We start from the raw sequence: 12,475 nt of genomic DNA, 5'->3' as shown, positions 1-12,475 counted from the left end.
TCAAGCAATCTGCTGGCCTCAACCTCCCAAACTGCTGGGATTACAGGCATGAGCACCACATCTGGCCCATTTTTTTTCCTTCCAGGATTAGGAGTCGACTTTCAGAAAACCCTTCAACCTTGCAAGCTTAATTTTCCAGAAAAATATTTGTCTAGGATAAAAGCAAGACACAAACAAAGAAGTATGTGTGGACTGCAGTTAAAAAATGTCAACACAACATAGCTTAGGAAGGTTGACATTTACAAAGAGCATGAGGCCCGTTCAGTGCCTTCTAGGCATTGGGAATGGCGGTCTGTGGGAGACCCTAACATATGCCGCGTCCTGAGACGTGATCGTGGTGTTCACGCTTTTACCGAGGGCCTCCCGGGAGTACCAGAGTCTCTTCTTCTGCAGTCGGCCAGCCAGGCAGCAGCTGCTGGGGAAGGAACAAACAGTAAAAGACAGATGTACACGGTGTTATTGCAGCAGAGAGGTTAAAACCAGGCTCACTTTGTTCTTACCGTTTTAAAAAACTAATAATGAAATCCTTAAATATATTCAGGATTTCAAAGCAGTTGTGGGTGTGTCTGTGTCTCTAGCTCCCGTTTGGGTGCTTCCTGCGAAGAGAGTTCAGAGACACCACCTTTCCTTAATGAGGTGACAGGGCTTGGAGAGGTGTAAACCCCGTGGTGGGGGGGTGACTGACCTGGGGGGAGGCTGGGTCAGCGTGGGTATCCACCCCCATTCCACGTTCCTGTAGGGAATCTACAGTTCTAAGTCTTTATGATACGGGTAAAATGAACCTGGAAGAGGGGTTATTTTTTAAGAAGTAAGTGCCATGCTCTTTTTTCCTCATAGTTTTCCGTGTTTAAGCAGCATTGAAGGATAAGGCACTAGTAGCATGTTGGTTTGGAAACAATGTTGTTGGTTATTTTACGTTGAATCTGACCTTAAGGTTACCTGGTAACAGAAGTTTTCGTTTAACAACATGGGACTCTGTTGAATCTGTTGCCCCATTGGCTGAGCCGCCTGAAATCAGTGCGGTGACAGCTGAAGAGGCCTCTTACCCTTGGAGGAAGCCGCTGGATTGGCAGGAGGCACCGCCCTTGATTGAGGGAGTGAGGCGGGTTTGCAGGGACCCCAGGAGGCCCCTGCGGCTCTCTCCTGCCCCCTGCTGGCTGGCCAAGCAGCCTCACGACAGTATGCTCAGTGTGAATGTTCACTGGGGCAGGTCAAGGCTTTTGTTCCAGAAACACCAGTGTGTTGAGCATGGCAAGAAAGACGCAAGTGTGTCTTAAACCTCTTGAACAAAGCAAGTTGATGTTTCAAATGCATCTCAAAGGCTAAAGACTTTGCTATGGTCAATATACAGGAGAAAAGAAGGTTTGATGAAATAGAAAGGAGTGACAAGTGACGTGCTTGTGCCCCGTATGACTAAGCAATGTTGTGGCCATTCCACACCGCGGCCTCTGAGCAGCCAGCCTGCAGATACTGGTTCAATTTAGATATCCCTGATCTCTGCAGAGCTTTGATCAGGTAGCCCAGGAGCAGATAAACACAAACGCTGACTGGAAACCCTGGCACACGGAGGCACTGGAAACAGCAGGCTGCTATTAACATCATAGTGAGAGGCAATCGCCTGCTCTCTTAGGGGTGTCAGCTGCTTTTGCTTCTAGACTTTCATCTGTGTTACAATACAGTTTTGTTCAGTTTATCCCCATTACTCCGCCGTCTTCGCTGTTAAAGTCTCAGCCAGCACTTAGCTCTGACACTGTAGGAATTTGACTGTCCGGCTGACCAGGCCTACCTGGCATGGCTGTAAAGCAGGCGAGAGCTTTTTGGAAGGCAGAGGAGAACCCGAGGCAGGAAAGAGCGTTGCTGGTCCACATATGGCAGTGCACCTACAGCAGAGCATGTACGTGCACGTTTCAGGCTAAACAAGTGTAGGAGAGAAGAAAACCGCCTATGATTAGTCACTTAAAATGCCACACACCCAACCCTTGAGACCCTAGCACATAGAATAGTAGGGGTCTGGGAGACGGCAGGTGTGCTGAAGTCTGATTTTCTCACTTAGCTTTTCCAGCAGCGTTTTCCTCATCTCTAAGCTGGGGCTAACAACTGCCCCGCATAGATTTGTGCATGGAACCATGCGTGTGAAGTGGGGTAGCCCCCAGGACCTAGGAAGGACTCGTGGTCAGTGTCGGTGGTCATGCGTGCTGTACGGGTCCCCCAGGAGGACCCTTGCTACAAATAACTCCCTCCGTTTAATGTCACTGAAGGTAAAAGGTGGGAGCTTGGCTTCTGATGTGTCTGGTTTGCTGCAGGCCGCGCTGCACCCCGTGGTTCCTGAGCCCTGGGTTGAAGTACGCCCTGCTGCATCGCCTGTGCCGCTTTTGCTGTGCAAGGAGAGCTCCTGCCCTGGGAAACTTCCTCGCGCCTGACGAGCACCACAGGCTGCAGCGAGACCGGTTGGAAGCGTGGGCTGGGAGGAGCCCGCCATGGCCCTGTCCTCTCCAGGCTAGGAGCGACTTTGTGGGATTTCTCGGCCCTTCTCTCAGGTGTCCTGTGTCTCATGGATCAGCCGGCGAGTCCTGTCAGATGCCTCTCTCCTGTCTGGAGGAGCACTCTCCAAAACGCTGCCTGCCACCCGGATCTCCTGGCGCAGAGTGAGGCCACATCTGCAGACCTTACCGCACAGAGTCCCAAGGCTTTCGGCAAGAAGGGGAGTGGGCTGCATGTGAGTTCCACTGGGGAAGCCGGCTCTGCTCCCTACTCTGCTTTTGGGGTGCCAGATGTTCAGACCTGCTGTGTCTATTGGGGGCCATGGCGGGCTGGTGGGAGTGGGGGCGGGGAGAAGCGCGGATGGATCCAGGGAAGGACTTAGTTGAATGCCAGCTGCCCACATACTTGTTGCTGGTCTTGGACAAGCTCCCTAGCTTCTCTGGGCTTCCGTTTGGTTGTAAGACTAGGACGCCGCCCGAGTCTGAAGATGTCGGTGTGTGCGGGAATGCCTGGCGCAGTCACCATGGGTTTTCCTTCAGCCTCCTCCGTGCCCCTCACTGGGTCAATCAGTATCCATGCGTGCCACAAGTAAATTACAGTCCCTCCGAAAAACCAATTGACCCCTAGTTTTATGGTCAAGCATGGTGAGTGTCCTTGCCAGGAAATGCCACTAGATGTCTTGGGCCTGCTCTTCTACCTCCACAGCAATCCCCGGAACAGGCTGGTTCAGGACGTGGGAGGTGGGAGTCAGTGTTGTACCTAGGACAGGTTGAAGTCAAAGGCTCATTTATTCTGTGAGGGGTGATCAGGATGACACATCAAGAGGAGCCCCGTGGCTGACCCTGGAGGTGGACGGTCGGCTCGGATTGGCTGCCCTCCAGCACGTGTTTCGAGTGATGCCTTTCCTGGGTTAGGCAGCCCTGATCTGTAGCGCACAACTTCCCAGCTCCAGCCAATCTGGTCTTGTCGTCTCCTTCCAAGAAGGTAGGTGTGGCGCACTTGCCTTTAAGCGGCTCCTTCTGGACACCGCAGGGCGGCAGCAAGCAAGCATGGGCGGCTTTTTCCTTACGTTGACCAAAATACGCAGGGCCAGCTTTGCACGATCCCATTCAGCATCACATGTGTGCATTGGCCACTCACCTGTCCGTCTGCCACAGACAGGCCTGGACCGGACCATTGAGTGGTCTTTACGGCAAAGAGCCTAAAGGGCTCACAGGAAACCTGGACCCAGCGCAATGGTAACAGCGCAGCAATACCTGTCATTGATCAAGGGGTATTCTGGGCCGGACGCTGTGTTAAGTGATCCAGTTCGGTTAGCACTCTTAGAATTAACCCCCTTTTGCCTAACAGGAAATCGAGGATGGAGGGCATTAACGCCAGGGAGCAGGGAGTAAGGGGACACACAGAGGGCCTGAGGGACTGGGCACTCTGAGCCCGCGGATCCGCCCCCAGGCCCCGGCTGCACGGGTACCAGAGCCGCGTGGTGCCTGTGTAGACTGGGAGGGGACTTGTGGGAACTTTGAGGCAAAAGATTTGATTAGGGTAATAGATTTCCATTTATCAAAATGCGCCAAGTGTACTTAAGATCTGAACATTTCACTGTGTATACTTTGTGCTCCCTCCCTTCCAAAAAAACAATGAAAAAATAATTACAAGTGAACACTGAACTCAATAGGTTTTTCACAGTGGTATTCGATAGCAATTCTGAAAGCATTGCTGTATCTCCAGGCTTAAGCAAATAAGCTTAATAAATTAGTGAATATATTGAGTGTGACAGGAGCCAGGTTTCTTTCTTGGCAAGAGAGGTAGAAATAAGAAAAGGCCAAAGCCTGGAATGGATCGTGTGAGATTTGGTTGCAGCAGGAGGTACCAGTATAAGCTGGTGGCTCCTGACAGATGTAGACAGGGACACAAGTGCCTGTGCATGGGTGTGAGTGTACATGTGTGTACAGGCGTGTTGTGTGTTCTGCTTGCCAGCAATGCCCAGCAGCACCCGGTGCCCAGTCTTAGCTTCCAAACACCGTTCTTCACTAGAAGGAGCCTTGGTCCAAGGGCTGGGGAATCAGGTATCAGATCTGGAACCAGTTGAGCAACACAACAAACCATTGTAACTGTGAATCATAACCCACCAAGCCAGACTCCATGAGTACATGTCAACATATGTAAATGAATGCTGAAAGATGAAATAATTATTTTTCAGTGAATATGGAAGATCTAATGATGTAGAAGGAATGACAGGAAATCAGTGGATGCTAAAACTAGTAGTGAAGAATTCATGAAAAACAGAATATGCACATAGTGTCATGGTGTCTCCTCCCAAATCTTAATTTCAACGCGAGAAGTAGCATCTTTGCTTTGGAGGAACTTAAGCACCACCTTCACTGTGCTGCCGATATTAACATTGTCACACAGGACAGACTTCTGCGGTGTCCCTGCTAAAATGCATACTCTTGAGTCTAGTCTGGAAGATACCAAAATAAAGGACAAGCTGTAAAATAACTGACCTGTATTCTTTCACATTTCCAATTTCAAGAAACACAAAAGCTGAGAAACTTGGATTCTGGACGGGTAAAAATCATATGACAAATCAATTCATGATTTGATTGGATCTTCAAATAGGAAGACAACGTAAGAAAATGGAGGCAGCTGACACCATTTAAAAGTGAATTTTGTATATGACAGTTTAATTTCCTGATCTTGAGGAAAATGAATGTAAGAGCATATCCTTGTGTTTAGGAAATACATTGAAACATTTAGGTATGGAAGGACATAGTATCTGAAATTTATTTTCATTTGACTTAGAAAATTCATGGGGAAGGGGGGAAAGCAGTGATGTAAGATAGGAGCAGTTGGGCCTAAGTTGAGCCTAGTAAGTTATGTGGGAATTCACTACGCTGATCTTGCAGATTTTCTGTGTATTTGAAATTACATCCAAAAAGTTGAAAACGGAGAATATGCAAAACAAAAAGCGATTTGTGGAAGTGAGTGGACTGTCACCTCATTGATCCCTTCAGTTTTCGGCCATGAGCCAAGTCAGTCACATTGTGGTTTTTGACCTGGGAATTAGAAATAGTGGCCAGATGACCAGGTTCTTTATCTAGGTAGGGAGAGAAGTATGCACAAAGGCTGACCAAGACCAAGCAGTGCGATGAGCTGCTTGTGGGCATGATGCTGCAGGTCTGGGTCCTGCCTCAGGTGGCAGCATGGGGGGTTTAAGCCGGAAAGTCATGTCCGATTCCCTTTCAGTGGGATCATTCTCGCAGCTTCAGAGAAAACTGCTCCAACCCGTCTTCACTTACCCTGGCCATTTTTGGTGGTGGTGGTGGTGGTGGTGGTGGTGGTGGTGGTGGTTTTATTCTGCTAACACAGTTCTCACTGACAGTTTAGGGCCTTTGAGCGGGTTTTTGCCTGTGTCTCGAAGATTCTCATCTTGACAGCCAGTATGGTTCATTCCTGTTGTTCTGATTTTGTGTTAAGAGGGTTCTTCCCTGGCTTCACAGTTTGAAGTTCCCGCTGCATCTGTCTCTGCTTTAATTCCCTACCCCATCTATCACCTGTCTCATCCCTTAAGAAGTGGCCTGCGTGAGATGCCATGAGACTGTCTGCCTTATCACCACTGCATCTCCAGCCCATAGGGACTTACAGAGGAGGCATTCAGTGAATGTGTGGAATTAATGTAATGGGTTAATGGCCACAAAATGTGTTAATGGTTGTTTTAGTCCATTTCCATGCTGCTGATAAAGACGTACCCGAAACCGGGAAGAAAAAGATTTAGTTGGCGTTGCAGTTCCACATGGCTGGGGAGGCCTCAGAATCATGGTGGGAAGCGAAAGGCACTTCTTACATGTCAGCAGCAAGAGAAAATGAGGTAGAAGCAAAAGCGGAAACCCCTGATAAACCATCAGATCTCATGAGACTTATTCACTATCACAAGAATAGCACAGGAAAGATGGGCCCCAGTGATTCAATGACATCTTCCTAGGTCCCTCCCACAACACATGGGAATTCCGGGCGTACAATTCAAGTTGAGATTTCGGTGAGGACCCAGCCAAACCATATCCATAGCCAACACAGTCCTGGCCCATGGCTGGTGTTGAGCTGAGCTGCGACCATGGCTGTGTGAGTTGGGGTGCGAGGCGTGCACACGCCTCTCAGCGGTACAGTGAAAGGATTTGGAGGCTCAAACGTGTGACCTACAAAGAATCTCCAAAGATCAAGGTCCATTCACCCTAAAAAGAAAAATCTCAGTGCAGTTTACAGCCAGTGTTTTCTTGTGGATATGGATTCTGCGGTAACAAAATGAACAATTAAAAGTCTGTGAATAAATTTTAATGTCTTCACTGGAATTGTAAACACTGATTTTCTTTTCTCACCCACTCATCTGTTGGTGAGTATCAGAAGGTAGATGAACCGTGTTGCGGGGACAGAGAGGGGGGTGCAGCTTGGCTTCTGGGACCTCAGCTGAGCCCTGAGTGACTGAGCTCTCTGTTTCAGACATCCACACGGAAGCTGTCCAGGTGGCTCTGGCCAAACCCAAAGAGCATAAGATGGCCGGTGCCTATGCCTTCCAAACGCAGGTCCCTGGACGTGCAGACCTCCATGGACACCTACACCCCTCCAGGTAAGGCACACGCTCCCTGACACTGCCTCCAGAACATGTTGGGCGCCTCAGAATTGACCACTAGCCCAGCAGTTGGGATTTTGCCTTCAAAATCATGGTGCAGAAATGCAGATTTTGTGAACTAGAAGTCCAAAAACAGTGTTTGAGTTAAACGTGGAAGGAAAAGTAACATTATGTATCCGTATAAATACACATTTTTAACTTTTCATCAAGACTCATACATATGATACATACCAGTAAAATCTCACACAGTTTTATTCATTTAATTCTTTATAGGGAAAAGGGAAGAGTTTGTAACCCTCTGGGTGGAATTGGACTTTTCTTCTGATTAGGCTGGTGCATGCGTGTTCTCAAATCTTCAGACAAGTGTGTTATATTGTTGGATTGTTTTAGAACAAGCGAATTGGACAGTTTAGGCAGTTACCCGAATCAGGTCATAAACTTTGCGTGCAAGGTGCCAGCTAGTATTTTAGTTCCTGCAGGCCATAAGGTCTCTCACAACCACTCAACTCTGTCCTCAGCCATGGGTGATAGCAAGTGCATATGGCTGTGTACCCAGAAAACTTTATTTACAAGAACAACGGACCAGATTTGGTGCACAGACCTGCCAACTCCTGATCTAAATTACTGAAGGTAATAGCCAATTTATATTTCTGCTATATAATACTGCTTTTCTTTAATGTTGAATTTTACATAACTACCCCAATTCTCTATTTTCTCTGCCCAAATAATTATAAACTACATTTCATGATCTTCACACCTAAGTAAAGCAGAAAGTTTAGTTATCCAGATACTTGTTAGAGACAAGGAATGAACCTACGCTATTTGGTGTTTAGGTTCTGTGATTTTGATTCCAACATTATTCATGTCATTTTTGCAAGCTTGTCTTCTCGAAGGACCTGAATCACCTTACATCCCACATTGAAGATACATATCACTTTAAATGACACCTCGTTTTTCCCCCAATACAAGAGAAACTTAATGTACAATGTGAATAGTTGAAAATGTACAACATTTTGGGGAGTATTTTTACTTCTGAAGTTTAACTTAGTCTTGGCAAGCAGTGAGACAGAAGGACGTGCTTCAGATCAGAGCTGAGGTCAAGCGTATGTCCACATTACTGCAAGCAGCTCCTGAGTTCCACCTTTACGTACCTTTACAAATGAAGGTAGTGGCATTTATAGGACAGAACTTAGAGTGCATCATTTTGGGTTTTCGTTGCTTTTTGTTTTGAGACAAGGTCTTGTTCTGTCACCAAGGTTGGAATTCAGCATCATGATGGCAGCTCTTGGCTCACTGCAGTTGTGACCACCTGGGCTCAAGCGGTCCTCCCACTTCAGCCTCAAGCAGCTGGGACCACAGGTGCTCACCACCACTCCCAGGTAAGTTTTAAGTTTTTGTAGAGACAGGGTGTTCCTATGTTGTTCTTGTTTTTCATTGACACATAACATGTTCTTAAGAACGCAGTGCCAGCAGGCAAGGGAGTGAAGACTGTGCTAGCAAGGTTGTTGGCAAGGGAGCCCTTTCTGCCAATGTACTCCCTTGGGCTCCTCCCTTTCTTTATTTTAATATTAAGTCTCAGCACATAATTAAGGGCTGGGCATGGTAGCTCATGCCTATAACTCCAGCACTTTGGGAGTCCAGGGCAGGTGTATGGCTTGAGCCCAAGGGTTCAAGGCCAGCCTGGACAACATGGCAAAATGTACAGAAATGTCTTTTGTACATCTTGTCTCCACCAAAAGTACAAAAAATTAGCTGAGCCTGGTGGTGTACACCTGTAGTCCCAGCTACTTGGGAGGCTGAGGTGGGAGAATCACTTGAGCCCGGGAGGCAGAGGTTGCTGTCAGCTGAGATGGCACCACTGCACTCCAGCCGGGACAACAGAGCAAGACCCCCATCTCAATTAGGAAAAAAATAACAATAACACATAGAGACTCTTTAAAAATGATTAGGCCAGGCGTGGTGGCTCATGCCTGTAACCTCCGCACTTTGGAAGCCAAGGCAGGCAGATTGCTTGAGTCCCAGCATTTGAGACTAGCCTGGGCAACATTCCAAAGCCCATCCCTACAAAAAATACAGAAATCAACCGGGCATGGTGGTGTGTGCCTGTGGTCCCAGCTGCTCGGGAGGCTGGGGTGGGAGAATCACCTGGGCTGGGGGAGGTTGAGGCTGCAGTGAGCCATGATCGTGCCACTGCACTCCAGCCTGGGCAACAGAACTAGACCCTATCTCAAAAAAATAATATGCTTAATCCTATTTCTTTAGTTTATGATTATAATTTGCAAAAACTTACGGTAAAAAAATTGCATTTGTATGTGTTCTTTGTGAAACTAACAACATGGACGTAAAAGGATAACCCACTTGAAACATTTTAAACCAAATTTTTGGCACTAACCAGTATGTAAGGCAACAGGCATTTTTCTTGACCACTTTTTATAAGAGACATGACTTTGAAATGGAAGAAGCAGTGCGATTATTTGCTTATTTCTCATATTGAATCCAACTGCTGAGAAATGTTACTGGGTCATGCATGATGAATAACTTCATTGTCTGCAAAATATAAAAGAATATTATTTGAAATGTTATTTTTGTGAAATATTTGGATTTATTTGACTAACATTTTTATATAAACCATAAAGCATCCTTTGTAAGTTTTCATCAGGAGTCCTCTTGATATCACATGGGGCAGTTTTGTAAAATCAAAAATGTCAATATCATAAATATTTTTTATGTTTATGTTTTTACTGCCAGCCTATTTTGTGCTTAGCGATAGTTTGCATGTTTATTACCGTAGTTACTTGATACAAATCTTAGTTGCATTTTCTTACCTATTTTTCTTGGTTGCTGGTAACAGTGGTTAGATCTTACTCAGTTTCACTGCCCTTCAGAGAATGTTCTTGAAGTTTACCTTCTATGAAATGACTGGCTGCTGACCTGGATCATAGTTTCTAGAGAAACACTCATTAGGATTGTGGCAACACTAATATTGTATGGGTGAAACTTTCCTTTAGTTTTCAAATGTAAAGATATGAGAATAATTTGCCAAAACTTGTTCTAGCCATGATGAGGGAACAGGGACCCAAATCACACATCTGCCATAAACAACTGTAAAGCTGCACAGAACGAATGAGGTGGCTGTTTTTAGTCTGTGACCACAGCTGTGCCAATCAGAACTGAGGGCAAGGCCAGGAGAATGAATGAGACTCACCCACAGTACACTTGTCCTGTGGAGTACACCTGCAGATCGTGGCACCGAGAGCTCAGGTGTGGGCGGAGCATGGCCATCCTACCACGTCCAGAAGGCGGAGCTTGGAGAGAGCGCAGGTGTGGGTGGAGCATGGCCACTCTACGGAGTCCAGAAGGCGGAGCTCGGAGAGAGCTCAGGTGTGAGCTGAGCATGGCCACCCTACCACGTCCAGGAGGCGGAGACTGGAGAGAGCTCAGGTGTGGGCAGAGCATATCACCCTACCACGTCCAGGAGGGGGAGATCAGAGAGAGCTCAGGTGTGGGCGGAGCATGGCCATCCTACCACGTCCAGGAGGGGGAGATCGGATGGGTGCAGGATGGGAGCTCTCCACAGATCCACACCAGCAGCGAATCAATCCAAGCCTGCCCATGTCATGATGACCCAGCAGTGCCTGTGCTATCTGCTAAAACAAGAGCTGGAAAGCTTCAGAGGAAGGTTAGGGATCCTGAGTGTGCTCAACATGTTACCTACAATGTGTAACACTCAGCAAATAATCACTGCATACACAGAGAAACAGGTAGAATCTGTGGTCAAGAAAAAGGCAGTAAAAAGTGCACACACATGCAGGATGGTCTCTGTCACTCACCACATGCGGTGGCTGAGCACATGAATTGCGCCCGGTCTGAACTGGATTTGCTACGTGAAAGACATGCCAGTTAATACGAAAAATATAAAATACTGTATTTGTATTTATTTATTTATTTATTTTTTGAGACAGAGCCTTGCTGTGTTGCCCAGGCTAGAGTGCAGTGGCGCGATCTGGGCTCACTGCAATCTCTGCCTCCCGGGTTCATGCCATTCTCCTGCCTCAGCCTCCCAAGTAGCTGCCCGCTGCCACGCCTGGCTAATTTTTTGTATTTTTAGGAGAGACGGGGTTTCACCGTGTTAGCCAGGATGGTCTCGATCTCCTGATCTTGTGATCCACCCGCCTCAGCCTCCCAAAGTGCTGGGATTGCAGATGTGAGCCACCTCACCCTGCCTATTTGTATTTCTTATTGAAAGTATAGTATGAGCATTTTGAGTTAAAAATATAGTGGTAAAATGAATTGTACCTGTTTATATATTTATATGAGGCTACAAGGAAGGTTTCAAGTTCTATAAGAGGACTCTCATAATTCTGTTGGAAAATGCCCGTCTAGATGTCTGATACAGCAGAAGACCGAGTTTTTAAATCTACAATTATAAATATTTAGGGAATCAAATTACAATGTGTCAAAGAACGAAAATATTTTAATTCTTGAGCCAGAGGAAGGGAAGACACTTTTTACTATGATGGAGTTGGGGAATTTCAGGTTCCATACATGATAATCTTGAGAATTGTCACTCCCTCCTCACAGGTAAAAAGCTGAGCAAACTGAAAAATCAGCAGTTCTTCTTAAACCTGCAAGAGACGTGAGGTCACAGGCAAACCACTGTCCCCAGATTGGACAGGTAAAGCGGAGAATCACTGTAAACTGGAGGACAATGCTCCAAGGAACCCAGGCTGGGATTGGAATACCTGAACTGGAATTGACAAATTGCTGCAGTGAGGTGTGGCCACGTCTGAGAGTTGAAACCTCCAGGAGGCCTGTGCATATGGGTCTCATGCTTTTGTGAGTTGTATCATCAGAAGCTCAACCAGGTTCTCGAAGTAAACATCAGAGAAAAATCCCCTCATATTTACTACAGGGGAAAGAGAATAGGAATCATTTTTCAATATGGAGGTGCACTCTTCACTAGGTCTACCTTCCAGAGAAGCTAGTTAACTAGAGACTAACCTGGTGGGATTTTATCAGAGCCTTCCGACCTGGGGGAAAGGGAAATACCCAACTCCAACCTCGAGAACTGAAAAGCAAAAAAGAACAGAGTATCCAAGCACTATGGGATGTCCACAGAGGCATAAAATATGCATAATGGTAATGCAAGGGAGAAGAAAGAGGAACAGAAGAAATATTTGTAACAGTAATAGCTGAATTTCCTCAGATTAAAGCCAGACACCAAACCATAGATCCAGGAAGCTCAAAAAACACCAAGAAGGATAAATGTAAAAACGACGATGACAAAACAAAACAAAAATAAACTCTACTTGGGCATAAAATATTCAAACTATGGTGACTCAAAGATTAAAAACCAAAGAAACCAGAGTA

The 12,475-nt window shown here is 46.5% G+C and overlaps 2 long non-coding RNA genes across 3 annotated transcripts; both read right to left on the bottom strand.

Moving 5' to 3' along the window:
- Window positions 1-379: 379 nt before the first annotated feature.
- On the bottom strand, window positions 380-10,328 carry LOC113222603. 2 transcript variants are annotated; one of them, XR_003308474.1, is made up of 4 exons: window positions 10,311-10,328; window positions 9,931-10,050; window positions 9,498-9,652; window positions 380-412 (listed from the first exon to the last, which is right to left on the bottom strand). It is a non-coding gene; the product is annotated as an uncharacterized LOC113222603 (long non-coding RNA). The 2 variants fall into 2 exon arrangements; XR_003308473.1 differs by lacking the exon at window positions 380-412 and adding an exon at window positions 7,119-7,223.
- Window positions 10,329-10,935: 607 nt separating this feature from the next.
- On the bottom strand, window positions 10,936-12,062 carry LOC111534037. Its single transcript, XR_003308475.2, has 3 exons — window positions 11,848-12,062; window positions 11,651-11,730; window positions 10,936-10,985 (listed from the first exon to the last, which is right to left on the bottom strand). It is a non-coding gene; the product is annotated as an uncharacterized LOC111534037 (long non-coding RNA).
- Between the last annotated feature and the right edge of the window lie 413 nt (window positions 12,063-12,475).

This window comes from Piliocolobus tephrosceles, unplaced genomic scaffold (genome assembly GCF_002776525.5).
Source record: "Piliocolobus tephrosceles isolate RC106 unplaced genomic scaffold, ASM277652v3 unscaffolded_32181, whole genome shotgun sequence".
In the NCBI taxonomy this organism is placed as follows: domain Eukaryota; kingdom Metazoa; phylum Chordata; class Mammalia; order Primates; family Cercopithecidae; genus Piliocolobus; species Piliocolobus tephrosceles.
The sequence above is the reverse complement of the archived record's forward strand: the minus strand, read 5'-3'. Positions and strand labels throughout refer to the sequence as shown.